The 19,203-nt window shown below is 38.6% G+C and overlaps 1 protein-coding gene across 2 annotated transcripts in view; it reads left to right on the top strand.

Moving 5' to 3' along the window:
- Positions 1 to 14,518: 14,518 nt before the first annotated feature.
- Positions 14,519 to 19,203, top strand: part of npy8ar (neuropeptide Y receptor Y8a) — an 86,172-nt gene continuing 81,487 nt past the window's right edge. For both annotated transcript variants that reach the window (XM_036140539.1, XM_036140538.1), the window contains exon 1: positions 14,519 to 14,614. The gene's annotated coding sequence lies outside the window, so the exon portion shown is untranslated. The remainder of the gene's footprint in view (positions 14,615 to 19,203) is intronic.

Below are 19,203 nucleotides of genomic sequence, written 5' to 3'. Positions count from 1 at the left end.
ACCCCAAGTTCAGTCACATTTAACAGAGAGCATACAGTATGGGCATTTCATTTACACATGGACTTTGACTGGACCATTCTAAATCATGAACATGCTTTGTTCTGCACCATTTCATTACAGCTCATGCTGTAAGTTTAGGGCTGCTTTACTGCTGAAAGGTTAACCTCAGTCTCAAGTCTTTTGTACTTAGTTCCTTCTGCATATCAAATCTAACCAGATTCCCTAACTCTGCCGAAGAAAAGCCTCCCATAATTATTTCCATCCATCCGCTTATCCCTATTGGGATCATGAGGGGTGCTGGTGCCTATCTCCAGCTGTCAATGAGCGAGAGGCGGGGTATAACCTGGACAGGTTGCCAGTCCATCGCAGGGCAACACAGAGACAAACAGGACAAACAACCATTCTCATACATACCCACATCTAAGGAGAATTTAAAGAGGCCAATTAACCCAACAGTCATGTTTTTTGGACTGTGGGAGGAAGCTGGAGTACCCGGAGAGAACCCACGCATGCACAGGGAGAACATGCAAACTCCATGCAGAAAGACCCAGGACAATGTAACCCCCATAATCATTTGAGTAAATTTATTTCATTCATTGACAAAACTTTTAATGGCATAAAAAAAAAAAAAAAAAACACAGAACAAATGAATGGAAAGGCGTAAAAAGAACATTTCTTGTATAGCTACTTCCTTTTCTCAATAGAAAATCCTTTACAAAAAAATGTAATATTGTTCAGCTCTGACAGACAGGGGACCCGATATTTGAGCCAGACATGGTGTTGCACTTAAAAGGTTTATTTTAAAAATATAACAATGAACAAAAAACTTGGTGCAAGAAGGCTAGAGTCCAAAAAAAGAGCGCCAATACTGACAGCAGGCTGTTTGGACCACATTAGAACCGGCCCAGTTCAGGAACTACAACACCTGGATCCTTCAAACCTGGATTATATTATTCTAAGGTAATACCAGAATCATTTGAACCCAGTTAGAGATTTTTGAAGCCTTTATCTGATTTGTGAAACTTTAATAAATGGTGATTCATGAGCTTTTTTTCATCTGGACCACATTAGAACCTGCCCTGTTCAAAAAGTACAACACCTGGAACCTTCAAACCTGGATCATATTATTCTAAGGTAATAGTAGAATCGCTTGAACCCAGTTAGCGATTTTTGGAGCCTTGATGTGATTTATGAAACTTTAATAAATGGTGATTTCTGAGCTCTTTTTCATGTGGAACACATTAGAACCGGCCCAGTCCAAAAACTACAACACCTGGAACCTTGAAACCTGGATTATATTATTCTAAGATAATAGCAGAATCAGTTGAACCCAGTTTGGGATTTTTGGAGCTTTTATCTGATTTGTGAAACTTTAATAAAGGGGGATTTCTGATCTTTTTTGCATTTGGACCACATTAGAACCGGCCCAGTTCAAAAACTACACCACCTGCAACCTTCTAACCTGGATTATATTATTTGACGCCAATAGCAGAATCGTTTGAACCCAGTTTGGGATTTTTGAAGCCTTTATCTTATTTGTGAAACTTTAATAAAGGGGGATTTCTGAGCTTTTTTGCATTTGGACCACATTAGAACCGGCCCAGTTCAAAAACTACAAGACCTGCAACCATCTAACCTGGATTATATTATTTGACGTCAATAGCAGAATCGTTTGAACCCATTTTGGGATTTTTGAAGCCTTTATCTGATTTGTGAAACTTTAATAAAGGGGGATTTCTGAGCTTTTTTGCATTTGGACCACATTAGAACCGGCCCAGTTCAGGAACTACAACACCTGGATCCTTCAAACCTGGATTATATTATTGTACGCTAATAGTAGAATCGTTTGAACCCATTTTGGGATTTTTGAAGCCTATATCTGATTTGTGAAACTTTAATATGGGAGGATTTATGAGCTTTTTTTTAGCTGGACCACATTAGAACCGGCCCTGTTCAAAAGGTACAACACCTGGAACCTTCAAACCTGGATTATATTATTCTAAGGTAATAGTTTCTCCCCTTAAGGGAGAGTGCTTCTCTTCGAGGGAGAGAGTGACCACCTTATTCCCTCAACAAGTCAGGAGCTCCTGTAGGGTGATTTATTTGTGACTGCAGGAAGGACGGTTGGTCCTTCGTTCTTGAATGGGGGCCCATGTCTCACTGGGCTAAGCACAGCAATCATCCATGTACTTTTTGGCGGCAGTCGAGAGATGGCAACCATATCCCTGTCAGACTGTGTGGATCAGGATGTCCGGGATGTCTTGGCACTGGTCTGCCAAGATTATATTATGTAGTGTTTCCAAACCACACTATTATCAAATAGTTGTAAAAATGTATTGCCAAGCATCTACTTTTTTAATTGCCTATATTACAAATATTGTATTTGGCTCTCCTGTGCTGATGTCACTGATCAGTTGGAAGGAACCAAGGACCTGTCAGAAGAAGACAAATCCCAATTTCTTTCTGTGACACTGCCCTGGGACCAGCCTGGTGTCACAATGAACAACAGGTGGTGGCTGAGGGAGAAAATACTGATCCATGCTGTAAGCTATCTACGATTATAGTCCTTGTAATTTGGCCTGTTCTTAAAGAGACAATAGCATGCTTTTTTTCAGTTAAAGCCCAGAGTACAAACCAGAGGGAGTAGCACTGAGGGGGAATCAAAAGGAGCCCTAACAGACTGTGGATGAATAGAGATGAATGAGTTTTGGAATATAAAGCATGTAAATGTATCTTAGTAGACCCCACTGATTTTGTTTAATTTTACAAGTTCTTGGACGGACAACCCAGCAGGTTAAACAAATCCGACGAGGCCTGAAAGACACCGGTGTCTGGGACTTTTTTAGCTCCAGGCCAGATGCCGTGCAAGTCCTATTCCCAAGGGCCTGCAATGCAGAGATCATGCCACACGTAATGCAAATACATTTGTTATATTTAATTACTTTTTCCCATTTATGTGCTTGTTGCATCTTAGTTTATAAGGTATCTGTTAAAATCTATCAGGGTATAGAAACATAATTTCATATAAGTAACTAATTTATTAAATGTTTGGTAGATGATTCTGGACAATATCAACTGGCCAAGGGATGAGGACATCGATGAGGACATCGTCAGCCTGGAGGACCATTGCAGAGTAATGACCTTCCTCTGTAAATTTATAGAGGATGGTACGTTGCCTTTGTTCTGGAGTAAGACTCGCTCTATGTAGTATGTGAGTGTCAGTGTGTGTATTGAATTTTTTCCCCTGTGTATTTTTGTAAGGTACTCCGGAAGTCCTGAAGACTTTGCTCACCTTCTGGACTGGCTGGGGAGTTGTTTCCTCAAACTTGGAGATGGAAATCATCAATTGTGCGCTACCACAGTCATCAAATTGTTTTTTGACTCTGAAGCTGTCAAAGAATACAACAAACTATGAAGACATTGTTCATGACCTGATGGCAAGCATGTCCTCCTCCTACTCTGGATTTGGTCAGATTTGAGCACTGACAGAGACAAAGGTTCAGATCTCATTTAGTTGCATCTGTTCACAAGCACTGATAGAGACAGCGACACAAGTTCAGATCTCATTTAGTTGTATTTGTTCACAAGCACTGGTAGTAAAAAAAACATTCGGCAAATGAATTACTGACTTAAGTTCTTTTTTTGAAGCTCAACACACACTTAGTCATCAATAAATTGGTGAGACAATTTTAAATGTGAGCAACATAATTTAAGCAAATATGAGAACTGCCTTATACTTTAAAGACCCTTCTATTCAGCTATAGTTTTGGAGCACATACAAAATCAAATGTGCCATTACTTATGGTCAGTATCACCAAACGTTAACTATCCGCAATTAACTTTAACTTAAATGTCTGAACATACTAAAAGTTAAAAATTACATTTTAATCAATGGAATTTTTTAAATAATTATAATTAAAACCTCTCCAAATATGTCGGCCAGTGTGGTAATTGCTTCACTGTAAACATTCAGAACATTGGAAAAAGGTCTTTGAGGTCTTTGCAATTCCACTCCAGTCAAGGGCTGTGGAACCTGAACATCGGGCGCTGGCACTCCTTCAGGGTGGTGACCATGTGGACTTTCCCAGTTAATGCCATAGTCCATGTCAACCTAAAAGAGATTTGCAGACAATTTAAGAAGTATGTAACCAATTGAGGGTCATGTTGTCGATAAAGAAGGATAGACAGATAGTGGAGGAAAATACTTTGCCGTTTGCCCTGTTCAGGTAGATCTTTTTCAAACAATCACTGATAAACTATTAATTCTAATTGCAAGAACAAAAATGTGCAAGTCTAGTGAAATTTAAGGACTAATTTTAACCAATGGTTTAAACAAATTTAAACATTAATCATTGTGCTTTGTAATAGTGCTGCAATAATTCATTCTGAATGATTCTGTGTTTGAGTCATTTTTTAAAAAGAACAATTCTCTGATTCCAGCTTATTAAAAATGTGATTTCTTATAAAATGATGGTTTCTTTCTTTTGCCATGACAGTAAAGTGAGTACCTTTCGGCTGTAGACAAAACAATACATTTCAGGATGTCATCTTGGGCTTAGGGAATAAGTAAATGACATTGTATTATAATAATGATCATTACTTACAAGCCTAGTGTTCTAGTTTTAATATATTACATAAGAATCACTTCTTAATGCATTTTCAACATACTTACTCTTGGAAATGTAATATTTTAAAAAACTGGGCCCATATTTATCAAGCTTGTCAGAATTACTCATAAGAACACTGCTAACAGTTGACTTAATTGCAAAAAAAAAAAATTCTTGGCTCAAAGATGTGCTTAAAAGTTATCAACATCATAATCCTAATTTGAGTTAAGTGTAGGACTAAATCTGAAGTGTCGGTCTTAGTACTGATTCATGACACTTTGCTGCGCTGCAAATGGGATTTTGGATGACGATGTAGCCAAGGAACAATCACTGAACAGATTTCCTTATTTAAAAACATTTTCAGATAAATTCCATTGAATGATGAAATACCTAATAGGAGTTAACTATGAAGGTTATTATTTTTCAAAATAGTTTGTGCTTTGATTTTGAAGTTGTAGAGAGAGTTACATTCTAAGTTTTGTATTTGTAGAATTGAAAAAATCTTTTTGTTTGTTGAAAACAATGTTTTGTTTGTTGAAAACAAAGTTCTGTGTCAGCAAACAATGTAAATGTTCTTAATATTTTTGAACATTTAATGGGTAAAATTTTCTTTTTCAGTTTTTTTTTCTGGACCCTGTTTTATTTTGTGTGTGTGTATGTAATTAATATGTACATAGTGTGAAAATGTAAACCTCAGCAATTTGGATAAAGAACTCAACAAATCTTTTTTTGAGTTGCTTTTTTTTTATTTCCACTTAAAACGTAATGGTTTGTAGCAACTTTGACAGCAACTGAGGACATAGTGACTAAATATAGAGATTTTGAAGGGCCTTTATTTTAAAATTCCACATCAGATGTGGATGAAATTTGTTGAGCATCCTCTGGAGATGTTACTGCCAGGCTGAAGTGACAGTATCCCCTGAAATCGGACCGTTTAGTAGCAACATCGACAGCAACTTAAGTCAAATTTACTTAATGTCGATATTTTGGAGGGCTTTAATATAGAAATTCAACATCATGTAGATGGATTTTAATTAGTAAGATCTTGAGATCTTAATCTGTCGTCTGTAAGGGAAGGTATTCACTTGGAAAAACAAATGTTTTTTGTATCCCTGTGCAAATTTTCAGTTATCCCGGTCATCGCAACAGCAAGCCTGTTTAAGCTTTCCCTCTATGGCAAGCCGTTTTAACATAAATTCGGTTGTCCTGCCCTTACATTCGAGGTATTTCAAATTGTTTTATAACTAGACTTTTTAGCGATTTAAGATATCTCTAATTGAATTTTAACTAGTCAAAATACCTATTCGAGATATCTCTAATTACATTCTGACTAGTTTAAATGACATCAGATTTACTATTGAGTTGTATGGAGACGTCAATTCAAGATATCTCAAATGAATTACTGACTATCTGAAATACCCATTTCAGATATCTACAATTAAATTACGACTAGTCAAAATTACAATTCAAGATATCTTAAATTTAGTTTTGACTAGTCATAATTCTAATTAAAGATATCTCAAATGCCACCATAATTCAAAATATCTTAAATGTATTTTTGGATAGGCGATATGCAGTTTTCACTAGTGAAAACTAAATTATAGATATCTTAAAAGTGAATCCTGAATGAATCCTGTACCGTCCCAATCACGTGATATTTACTAATGTTGACTCCCATCCCGCGGGATTCCCACGGGAGTCACGTGACCCACGGGATTCCCGAAAAATGTCAGCCTCTAACATGAACCGGGGGTGTGCTTTTGTCTTCAGAGGAGGGTGCTGTAATGCCTTGTGCTGTCTAGCATTTCAATCTGAAAAACTCACACAGAAAGAAAAGGCAATTAGAAGAATTTTATTGATACAATATTTTAAGAGTTTGGCGCTCAGACCTCGGCAAGAAAAATTCACGCTGAATTATACTTCAATATGCATAAGCAGGTGTATGAGAACAGGGATATTTCCCCCCAGGCCTGAAACTGGTGGTGGAGTGGAGATAAATAAAGTTTGTTCAGTCCATATGATGATCTGTTTGAGCTAGATGTCCAACTTGGATAAACACAGGTTTGCATGAACTGTCCATGATGAGCAAGCATGAAGCGACTGTGGAGAGGAAAAGCTCCCCTTTGGGAAGAAACCTCTGGCAGAACCAGGATCAACATGGCGGTCTTCTGCCGGACCGTTTTAAGGAGTGACTGGGAATTCCATAAGAGTCCAGGAGGAATTACACTCTGATAGGGACGAGGTTGAAGGAGGACCGTAGGAAAGCCAGGCGGAGCTTGGTACGATGGTGGAGAAGGGGATGGAGGTGGGTTGAATCCGGTCATCAGAGTCCAAACCAGACACGCGCAGCCACCGCTTGCTCGCTGAGGAGAAGGCTGAGATGAGGATGTGGAGTTCTTTTAAGATGAACCCAGGATGCTGATTGGCTTCGAGGAGGAGCAGTTCAAAGCTGATTGGCTTGCGTCGTAGGCGGATGAGTCTCTGATTGATGGAGGTAGGCAATAGAGTTTCTTCAGTTTGAATTTTTCGCTTAAGCTCCATGTCAAAATCAAGAGCTATCTGGCTTTACCATAATTCCCAAGAGGCAGATAGCTTTACCACAGTATAAAAACTGCATATGGTTATTAACTGAACTGGCCCGGGCTGCGGAATATTCCTTATTTCTAGCTTGGACATGAGTCGATAGTAGCGCTTTGAGCTTCCTTAAGCCGTTTTTCAGTGCATTGTGTGTGTTGGCAGAAAGTAAATCCGAAATTCTTTGCAAAATTCTTAAGTATACTATTTTCGCGCTCTCCGCATATCCCATACTGAAAAAGCTCTTTCTGTATTGTGGCATTTTCTTACAATTTTGTTGAAAACTGCCAGCGCCATTGAATGTTCAGGCAATTATTTGGACAGCTTACAGCCAATAAGGGGCTTCCACGCAATGTCTTATTTCAGATATCTTAAATTGTAATTCTGACTTGTCATAATTACGTTCGAGATATCTTAAATTATAATTACGGATGTGTGACGCTTTCAATGACGAATCCGGTGACGTAATTTAAGATATCTTGAAAGGAATTTTGACTAGTCAAAATGCAATTGAAGATATCTTGAATTATTATTCTTTGTAGTCAGAATGTCAATAAATATATCTTAAATTACCGTTCTGGATAGTCAAAATGTAGTTTTGTCTAGTCAAAATGTCGACGAAGGAGATTATCGTCAACTTCAGGAAGAACCAGCCTCAGCACGCTCCACGGCCAATGGGGTTTAGCTCAGCCAATGCTGAGCTAAATGTGTTTACTCACCACAGGTTTCTAAACTTTTTTGCGTTCAGTGTTTCTTTGTTTGGGTCTTGTGTGAAGTTTTAAAGCATACATTTATGATGAATGGCGGAGCAGCTGCTCCTGCACCTCGAGTCCGAGTCGAGTCTGAAGTCTTTTCAGGAAAGTCTGAAGTCACTGTGTGTGCGCGACTTAACGTTACTTTCTATGCATTCTTGTTTAGTTCCATAACTATGTTAATTAACACAAGCTAGGAAGGGTTTGTCTTTCTCCTGTGTCATTCTTGTGAATTGATAACGTTACACACTGGTTCTATTGGCATCACATGTAATGGTACACTCACCATATGTCATTCTCTGCCATCCGACGATGAACTGTTGTTTTGCTGACTCCAAAAAGCCTTGCAGTGGCACCAACAGGAAATCCCACATGTAAAAGTCCTTCCAGGGCGTCCACAGGCAGTATATAAGCAGGGCGACCAGCTATGCCAGGTGTGTGATTAGCGTTAGCGACCGAGTTAAGAAGATGGGCCGCTTCCTCCAGATTCTGAAAAACTATATTGTCGACATCTGTGTCCATGTGTGCCGCTAACTGAAACACACGTTCTGTCAGAGCGTCCAAACCAAAAATAATAAAGTCAATACTTATAACGTTAGCATTGTTTTGAAAAACAGTTGCTAAATGTCAGCTCACTGACAACTTCATCGTAGGTAGACATCTTTGTTGTGACTGAGGCCGGTGCCATGTAGATTCCACGGATGCAGTAAAATGCTAACCAACCAATGGGCAGAAGTTTACCCCTTAAGACCCACCCCTCCTCATTTGCATAATGAGGCAGAAATGCATACAGAAATGTCAAAACGACAGGCAGAAATGTAAAAAGGACTGGCAGAAATGTAAATAGGACAGGCAGAAATAAATAGCATGGAGGAAATAAATAGGGCAAAAAAATACAAAGAAAGAATAAAACAGACAAAAATATTATAACATGCACATAAATAAATACTTAAAAAATAAGTAATTAATAAATAAAATAGCTAATTAAAAGAGATATATAAATGTATGTCTCACTGTATAATTTAATTTCTTCCTACATTTATTTGTTTGTTATATTTTTGGCGCCAATTACTTGTATGCATACTAATTTATTTAGCATTTATTTATTTATGTATTTATTTTTATATATGGTAGACTTGGTCCTCCATACATGTGTGTCATCTATAGAAGGAAATGATGAAGTTGTTGGTAGCAGTAGCTCAGCCGATGCTCCCCTCCATAATGGTGTCCCAGCTTAACAGAATGCCCAATCTAGCTATGAAGACAGATAACAGAGAGGACAGAAATTTAAAAGTTGATGACTATTTAAAAAAAAAACATCTTTGCCAGAGTTAATGGATGTGTGTCAAAAAGATGTAAAAAGGTACTTTCTGTAGGTCACTGTTGTAATAGCATTGTTAGGTGCTCCTCAACTCTGAACTAACCCTAAAATCCTGAGATGGGCTGAAACTCATACACAGTAAGCATAACTGATCAGGATATGCATTTCTTTGATCAGTTCTTAGCTATTTTAAAATTTGCTATTTACCACTATTCGTATCATTGTTTTTATTTGACTTATAATGTTTGTCTTTCAATTCATTTTAATGTTTTAGAAATCTCCTTTTTGCTTCAAAAGGTCTTTGAATTGCCTTTTGTGTGCCGTTCAATAATAAACTTGCCGTTCAACGGGCCTTGTGATTTGAAAGCAATTACTGCGTGTAAACTGTTAGGTCTCTCTTATCTGTCCTGATATTTTGCTCAGAGTTAATGTGTCTATTAATATTTGGCTTTTGAGGGTCAGATCTTTAAATGATTTCATTACGGAACAGGACAGAGGCCGAGGAAAACACAGTGTGTAATCTTCTGTTCTAAAACGGAGCACGCTCTATTCTCTGTTATATTGCTTTTTTATCTCTCCTTGATGTTACTGAGATTTTTAAATTCATTATCACAGCGAAGTGTTATTCATCACTCACAATTTTGCCTTCATGCTTCTTTCTTACATATTATTGATGCTGTTAAGGATGGTGGTTTATAATCCTCTAGCATTTTGGTAGCTTTACATTACAACATTTAGTTCAGTTTCTGCTAAGGAAGCCTGAGTTGATTTAGGTCTTATGGTTTCAAACGCAGCAGAGACTTGAGGGTAGTGATGAACCAGTTTGAAACTATAGAATAAATATATTTATTTCACATTTTTAACACATGCACAATATCTCAAAGACCAATATTCAATAAGATCTAAGGGCTTTAATTTAAAAGAGTAAACTGCAATTATTTACAACATTGCTGAAAACAATTTTTTGCAAATTAGTTATTGCAGTTATGTTAATTTGTCTGTGATGTGTATTCAAATGCTAACTATTCCAACTACCTGCTCAGCTCAAGTCTGCAGTGACCAGCTTAACAGGCATGGTGCTCACAGCTTGCCAGCTTTCATTTTAAAATCAGTACAACCTTAATGGGACTGATATGATCCAAAGAAAACTCAAAGCACTTTCTCTTGTATATCACTGAAAATAAAACATGTAAACTGTGGGAAACCTCTGTAGACCAGTGACCAGCCCATGGCTACATGATTTCATTCAGCAGGTCCGGTCACAATAGGAAAAGGGGGAAAAAATCCTTAGACAGCAGAACCCAAGGACTGTGAGACATTGAACAAAAGAAAAAAATATAACAACCACAAAATGACAGGAATGATTAAAATAAAAACCACAGGAAAGACAGAAAGCCTGCAGCTGAACAAAAACTGAAGAGGAGAAAATATTAATAGAAATGAAAAACAAAATTGAAGCATGAGAGTAAATAAAAAAGGTAAACTACAGGATCAAAATTTATCTGTAAAAAGGGAAGGAAACATTGATCAAGAGAAAATTACAGAATTAAGGACCGAAATTTGACAGAGGAGGGATTGCAGAAATGAAGACTAAAGAGCTAGGGTTAGGGTACAGTCAGATAGGCAGACTAAAAAGGAAAAGGTGTTGTGTAAAGTTCAGGGGAGGAGAGTATAGGAGAAAAGGGAGCAAGAACATAATGAAAAGCATATACACACGCAAGTATATGAACATAAAGGAGATGAAAAAAGAGTTGACCTTATCCGCTGAAGGTCAGGGACAGATACCACGATGGGTGGTTAAGAAAACAGGAAACAAATTAAGATATAGCACAAGACGAGCAGGAAAGAGTTATACAAAAGAATGAAAAAGCAAGGATGAGAAATAAATAGAAGGCTGAAGAAGGAGTCAAACTGAAGTGAGATAGGAGCCACAGCCCCATTGAGAAGGAAAGCAACACTAGAGGTAAACATGCGTTCTCATGATGTAAAACAGATCTAACCTGTATGTTGGTGAAGATTCTCAGTCATCCAGGTCACGATCAATCGAATAAAAGGTTAAAAAAATGAAACAACTCGACTTCTGCTCAGTAGCTGAAGACGTTTCGCCTCCCATCCAGGAAGCTTTCTTAGTTGAAAATGTCTGGAGTAGTGTGGAGTTCCAAGCTTTATAGACCTGCTGGCAAGACCTCGGTAGAGCTTGGATTGGCATGTAGATTCACCTGGAACTGATCGCCCCTCTGGCTCACAGAAGAAATGTGGTCACATGCTTGGAGGTGTGAAATGGGTTGACACTTGGCAGGAATCAAACCTATTGCTATGTTGTTTAAACAGGCTCAGGTTTCAACTTTCAAAAACTTACAACAAGCTGCCTTAAGAGAAACATGAAGTTCTAAGCAAAATTTCAATTTCTGAATGCGAGCCAGAAACGGCCGTCACATAATCCCAAAACGCACAAAACCGTTTTTAATGGAGAACTTCTGCTATTTACCTTTTTTTTTCTTTTATTAAAGATAGTATAAATTATTATTATTATCAAAAATAAAGGGAAAATGGTTGTTTTGTCAGGAGACGCGCAAATACTGCTCAACTACATAACAACAAAACATGAGACAAAACTTTTAATTCTACATTTCTGACTTCAATAAGAAAATATTACAGCTGACAAATCAGATTTATCCCTGTTATTATTATTTATCCCCATAATTGTTCCACTGTTTGCTTCTCCAGCCTCCATTAACTGAAAAAAAAATCCTCCAGTCGTTGGAGGTCATAATACCTCATATGACACACTACACATGACAAATTATGTTCCAAATAGGTTTTCCAATTACCAAAACATGTCCAAACAGCATGGCAGGTTTACCTGATGACTAGCTACATGCTCTCTTGCACTGTCCAGCTGTCTATGGAACTTGGCTAAACATATCTTAAGACCTAACCGCATGCCTAAAGTACACAGTCCCAATCTGCCCCTGATTTTGCCTTCTTATTGACATCACAAAAAGTGGACTTGGAAAATAAACAGCACCTTCAAGGCAGGGCTGGTGCATCTTTGTTGCTCACTGTGGTACTATTTTTAGGTGGTGGAGAGGAAATGCCTATAGATGACTATAAATGGACATAGAATCAATTAGAGAACTGAAAGTCTGTGCACAATAAAGTGATATTCAATAAATCAAAATGTTAATGAAACATCAGTAACTTCATCACTGAGTGAAACAAATTGTACACATTAACTCAAAACAGACTGATGGTTTTAAGTCTTTGTTTCTATTATTTATGATGATTGCCTTTCTACAGCTGAGGAAAACATGACATTTAAGATAAACATATTACATCAGAACAATAAAAAGCATGTTTAATACAGAAATGTGGGCTCCATGAACGTTAATATTTGTAGTATCAAAAGGTACTTTTAATCTGACAAACGAGCCTCATCAGAACACAAATTCTAACTTACCGAATATGAACATGCTTTTACTTAGATAGCATGACTGAAATTATTTTCTGAAACGTTGTGCTATTTCTACACCAGATGTATTGAGACACACGCATTCCAGGAAGGTCTACTTGTGACTCGTCGACAGAATAATTTACCAAAACCGTTTGAGATCATCATGGTGGGCTTTGGGGAATGAGAAGCAGGTGTTTGTGTTCTTTTAGTTCACCACTGATTTTGGCCTTAGGATTCTCCTAAGGAGGTCATTTCTGCATAGTCTGTCATTCTTATGGTTCTATCATGATCTCTGACCTTAACATTGACAAGTGACACAGAGAGCTTCATGTGTTGTTGCATCACTAACTGTGGAAACGTCACACTGGATCACAGACTAATAGGGTTGTATGACTATCCACTCTTCCTTTAGCACAGGCAAAAAAAAATTCTGATTCAAGAGTGGCTTAACCTGAGGAATGTTGTAGTCCATGTCCTGGATAGATCTGTGTGGCTCTTGAACCTCTGACTGTAGCTGCAGTCCTTGTGAATCTGCCTCAAACTATTCAGCGGCCTTTGCTTCTCAAACCTCTCCAGACTGTAGTCATTCATCTTTCGTTCACCTCATAGTTATTCCTGTTCTATGCACCCTTTATATTAAACTTTTGTCTTCCACTCAACTTTCCAATATACAGCTCCCTGTAAACAGCCAGCTTCTTTGGGAATTAACTTGTATTAATTAACCCGATGACACGATCTGCCAGGAAACTACCGCACATAGCAGCCCACTGCTCCCCTAGGGGATGGGTTAAAAGCAGAGAAACCACATTTTGTTGCTCTGTACTTGTGACAATGCAATGACAATAAATTGAATTCTATTCTAGGTGCTTGGTTTCAGGTACTTACAGATTCACTTCTATACAGAAAATCCCTATTATTATCGTTACCTGTCACTTCATACATGTTGTATTCATTGATACTGTATATTTTTCAGTGATGGTATCAAGGCGTTGGTTGATTGTACCTGTAATACTTTATCAGTTGGTTTTGCTATTCTTTTTATATCTCTATTTGCAGGTGAAGAAGCAGACTCAGAGGATACTTTCTTTTTCCTCTCTATTTTTGTCACCTTTTCTCCCCTTTAAGCATCTTGTCTCATCTTTTTCTATTCCTTTCCTTCTCTTCTATCTACCCATTTCTGGGCCCATTGAACGTAAATTAGTCCCAGGATAATATCTAATAAAAAACCTTTTTGCATACATAAATCAAGTGGAGCACTATGGAGAAAGCAGTAACGCTTGACTTGTAAAAGTAAAATCTGTTGGACTCTCTTTGGCATTAGTACAGCAATTCCTGGTGCTACACAACCAGATAAGACATATTAAAAAATAAAATAAAAAATACAACGATTTTGTAGGACAAAAAATAAATCTTATATAATACAAAAAAAAAATGCTCCTTGTGAAATATTATAATTTTCTGCTAAACCAAATTCAGGGTTTTCATTGGCCAATCAAGATGGGCAAATGGAGTTATTGGAACGTATCACGCTGTGTAGCGAGTTTCACTTTTTGAAATAAATGAATGATAGGAATCAGATTTCAGTTTATGATCCAATCTATTGGGAAGCACCTGTCTGGTACGGATCTACTCAGAGGTTGGGCGGGAACGTTTTGTTACCTCAGTATTTGCGAGATCCTGAGACCAGTCCTGGAACCTAATCGGTCCAATTCCGAACCGCTCTCAGAGGATCTAACCTGGTTGGACCCCTCAGCCTCCACCACCCCCCCCCCCCCCCCCCCCTCCTCCCCAAACAAACTGCACGGCGGCTCCTGCACGTGCACGCGCACACACGTACGCAGTTTATATTGTCTCTCCTGGATCCGCGCAGAGAGCAGAGCCAGACCCAACCTGACGGCAGGAACCGGTGAGTCCCTCTCCCTCCTTCCTTCCTCCATCCGCTGTCCTGTCCTGTCCTGTCTGTCTCGTCTCGCTGTTCCCGTGAAAAGAGGCGCAGACTGCGGCTTCTCCCGGCTGTTTGCAGACGCTCCAGCCGCCAGACGCTCCATCACTGACCGACACAGCAGCAGCAGCAGCGCGGCGGCGGCTGAACGACAGGCTCACAGACCGGGAGTGCCTGGCGGAGGGAAAGTTCTCACCCTCAATAGGCTGATTTTACAACCCGAAAATGCAAACGTGGGCAAAGTTCAGCCGCCGCGCAGACAACTGCGGATTTTATCAGTTGGTTAGTGTTTAATAGGTCGTGACTGGGAATTTGTGGCTGTGCAATTTATTGCAGGAGGCAGAAAGAAAGGTCTCCGTGTCACCTCTGGATATGTCTCAGTTGAACTTCTGAGTCTCTCCACAAAGAGGGTTTGAGTTGAGGGTTACAGAAATCTGAGTCAATCGAGATGGAGATTGGCTAAAAACTTATTGCGTTGCTCATGATCTGATGTAAAAAAAAAAAAAGAAAAGAAAAAAAAGAACAGATTGGATCTTAAAGGTAAACATATCAGTAAGAAATGAAAATAAAAAATGAACTTGTGCTGGATCCGGTTTTCTATACTGTAACAGTCATACTGCCACGATGAAAATACATCCAGAGAGATCTCTCTTGGCTCATGTCTGAAAATGTGATTTGCACTAAAATCCGAGGGAAGACGACAAAATTTGGCACCATTGTCTGACAGCTGCATGTCAGATTTATATGGTGAAATCATTGTGTCAGATGATCCGCTGCATGTTGCTTTGAGATGCAAATGTGGTGATCTAATAACACTGCAATAACACACATTCCTATGAGTTGCTCTTAGTCGCTTTGTGGAGGTGTAATGTTCAGTAGACATGTTGGTAAAATGTTGAGTGAGATGTAATCTGACCTGCAACCCTTGATTATATTTGGTTATTTGTTTATTTAAGGATCCTCATTAGTCTGTACGTTAGTAGAGACTATTTTCCCTGGGGTCCACACCACAAACATTACAATTACATCATAATAAATAAATAAAATAAAAAAAACATAATGATCCATTATATATTAAAAAAGCACACCATGGAAAATCACTGGATATCAGCTGCTGTGCCTCAGTCTTTCCAAGTGGCACATGTCAACGTTTTGACATATACCACACACCATGTTTAGTGTTGGTGGCTTACTGTGAGGACAGTTCATAAAAAAAAGAACATTATTTTATCACACCAGGCGTGATTATTGTCTACACTTGTAGCAGAGTGCCCATAAACAGATTCACAATGAAGACGAGAGTGGGAAGCACAGTCAGATGGAAGAAGGTGGTCCTGGCTGGAACTGACTGCTTTGTGCCTGGCAGCACTGCTAATTCAGTTCTTTTCAAATAATGCTCATTTTATTTCATTGCATTTAGTCTGATTTTGAATTTAGTTTTCAGGCAGGGCTGTAAGGCACTCTCGGTGGCCCTTTAAATGGAACATATCATGCAAAATCCACCATTTTAGCCCTTAAATACATTTTGTTGTGTACAGAGAGAAAATTTGAATTTAGCCTGTGTGGATATCTTTATACTGTGGCTTACCATGGCTACCAGTTTACCAGTCTCGTGATTCTGCCATTTTTATTTTTTAGAGCGATTTTGAAGTCCAAGTTGAAAGATGCTGAAGGTGCAAGTTGAGAAGTCAAAATGATTGGTTGTTCATTACACCGTCCTCCAGCATACTCCAAAAATGAAAGAACGGGGTGAAGTTGAATGCTCTGCGACCTCGACGGGGGACGGGGTGTGACGTGCACGAGTTGCTCTCAGACACACCTCACAACTGGGGTTAAAAAGGGCTTTGATTAATGAATTTAGACCTAAGCTTTGCAGTTCCACTTTATTTAGACCACAGCCGAATGATTTTGATGTGAAAAAGAAGAACTGAAAATGATTGAAAAAGTTTGTGTGGCTGCTGCACAAAATTACTGCACACTTTCAGAAAATGTTATTTTTATGCGTCCAGACTTGTGCATTTAATATTGTGCTGCAGGTTTTTTGTGCGTATGCACGCTTTATACACGAGGCCCCTGGAAGACTGATTGGTGCCCAAACTTAAACTTAAAATATTGCTTCAGTATGTCCACATAATGTTCTTTCCTCATTATGGATTATGGCCAAAATCAAGGCCAAAAAGTGATGATTGAAAAAGCTAAAATTACCCAAAAATTGTATTGTGAATTTATTGCTTACCTGCTGCACAAAATAGGAGCGTGCAATATTTTAATTAAACTAGTCAGATTTTCTGTAGATCCAGGGTTTTGCACATTTGACTTTTTAAAAGACAGTCATGTAGTTTGCAAAATCTTTTGGACTTGATTGAAAAAAAAAAAGAAAATTAACAAACACTTGTCTTTTCTTGGGGCCACGGGGGCGCAAAAGTTAGGGATCATCCTGTAACTCCAACCGTCTCAGTTTTTGTGTCCTTGGGCAAGACACTTCACACAAATTGCCTGCTGGTGGTGGTCAGAGGGCCCGGTAGCACCAATGTTTGGCAGCCTCACCTCTGTCAGTCTGCTACTAGCATAGCTCACCACCTTCAGAGTGTGAATGTGTGCGTGAATGGGTGAATGACTGACTGTAGTGTAAAGCGCTTTGGGGTGGTCAGACTTGATAAAGGGCTATACAAGTACAAGCCATTTACCATTTGTCTATTCTCCGCACTAAGAAGAGGGTCAGTCTTTGTTTTATTTTGGCCAATTTTAATAAATTCATTAAAAATAGATTTTGGTGCACCAATGTTTGCATTTGAGTAAAAGTCGTTGAATAAATATGATCCTAATTACTATGAAACTAAAGAGAATGTACAATGTGTGGTTATGAGAAGACAAGTGCTTTGTGTTGAGCCTGACATTTTCAAATATAAGATTTTAACTTGTGTTTAATGATTTTGCCCTAACTAAAAATGAAAAGTCTCCATCTGCACCCACCACCTGTACTGGTGGTGGGCAAAATCAACCTTAAATTGCAGTTGGGGGACCGCACAAAATCAATCAAGGGGCCACAAATGGCCCCAGGGCCACACTCTGGACATCACTGGGCTAATGGCTTCTTCCTCTCTGAGTGACCTTTAAGTCCCTATTGGTACGAGACCTATTTCACTGTGTGACATCAGCCAAAATATCAGGAAGAGAACTCTTGACTGTGGACTGAAGCTTGTTAAAAGGAAGGCAATGCGTTCAAGGTTTTGCCTCAAAATAAATCTACAGATGTGCCTCAATTTAACCGAAATGTTGGGAAACTTTTTGCTGAATTTAAAGAAAGTTAATATCCTCTGTCATTATTCTAGCAAGTAATAAAACCTCGTTCATCTTAACCGATGTAAAAAGGAAAAGTTTAATTGGATTTATTGCCAGCCAGTTTCCAGTCTGCTGCATCTCTTACACGGGCCTGATTGGTCTGATGCCCGTTGGCTGCTTTCTAACAAAAGCAGCTCTCAGAGATGACACGTTGATCATGTTGCGTCACTGCAATGCAGGAGTGACTGTGGATCAGTGGGAAGAGTAGTTTTACTGCTGTGAAAGGGTTGTGGGTTTGATTCCCCTTCCATTCCCTGCCACATGTAGTATGCTTGCTGGGCAAGGAAAGACACCATCCCCAAATTTCCTACTGAACTGTGTATCAGTGTGAGATGTTGTGAGTGCCGCCCGATGAATGTGGCTCTCATGAAAAAGTGCTTTAAGGTGTGACTAAAGTAGTGCCATATGCTTTCAGTTCATTTACCCTTTGTTATGAACCTTGTACAAATGGATTTACCTTTGATTTAAATTGTTTGTTCTGTGATATGATAATAAAACAGAGCGCCTACAAACCGCATCTTCAGTCAATAATTAGGAAAAACAATTTTACGAGACACTTAAAATGCCATAAATTAAATACAGTCATATATATATATATATATATATATATATATATATATATATATATATATATATATATATATATATATATATATATCTCAGAAGTGTTTCTAGGTAAATGTTTTCACAGTTTATGCCTGTATTCATCCAAGATCGCTTTAACAATATTAGAAAAATGACTGGCCCTAACCCTGTTATTTTCAACACTAAAGTCATTAGAAAACCTCTCTGGCTCTAAGAACCAGGGTATTAATTCTTGAGCTGTTGGTAAATTTGCAAACAAATAACTCATAATTTATGGTCTTACAGGCTTACACTCACAGATGAATAGTTCGAGAGCCTCAGAACTTCATTTTCCAACAACGTGTCACCATGATATGGGAGAATTGAGGTTAAGGTTTTTTTGTCATTCGTATGAGTTATGGACCAACATTATCAAACCTTATTTCTTTAGAAAGATCTTTACCAGGCAGCTTGTGTCAGTGGTTGCGTGGGTGTATGTGTGTACTAGTGTTACGCATGCTGTCCTAAGGGCCTAAGTGTGTTTATGTAGTCGCACTGTGAAGAGTCACCTACTGTATCTGAGGGAGACACCAACCAAGTCCCCATAGGATGACTGTGTATGCGTGTGAGTGTGTTGGCCAGATAAA

Source organism: Fundulus heteroclitus, chromosome 8, assembly GCF_011125445.2.
Source record: "Fundulus heteroclitus isolate FHET01 chromosome 8, MU-UCD_Fhet_4.1, whole genome shotgun sequence".
NCBI lineage: Eukaryota > Metazoa > Chordata > Actinopteri > Cyprinodontiformes > Fundulidae > Fundulus > Fundulus heteroclitus.
Note: the sequence above shows the minus strand (reverse complement) of the source record. Positions and strands in the feature narration are given on the sequence as shown.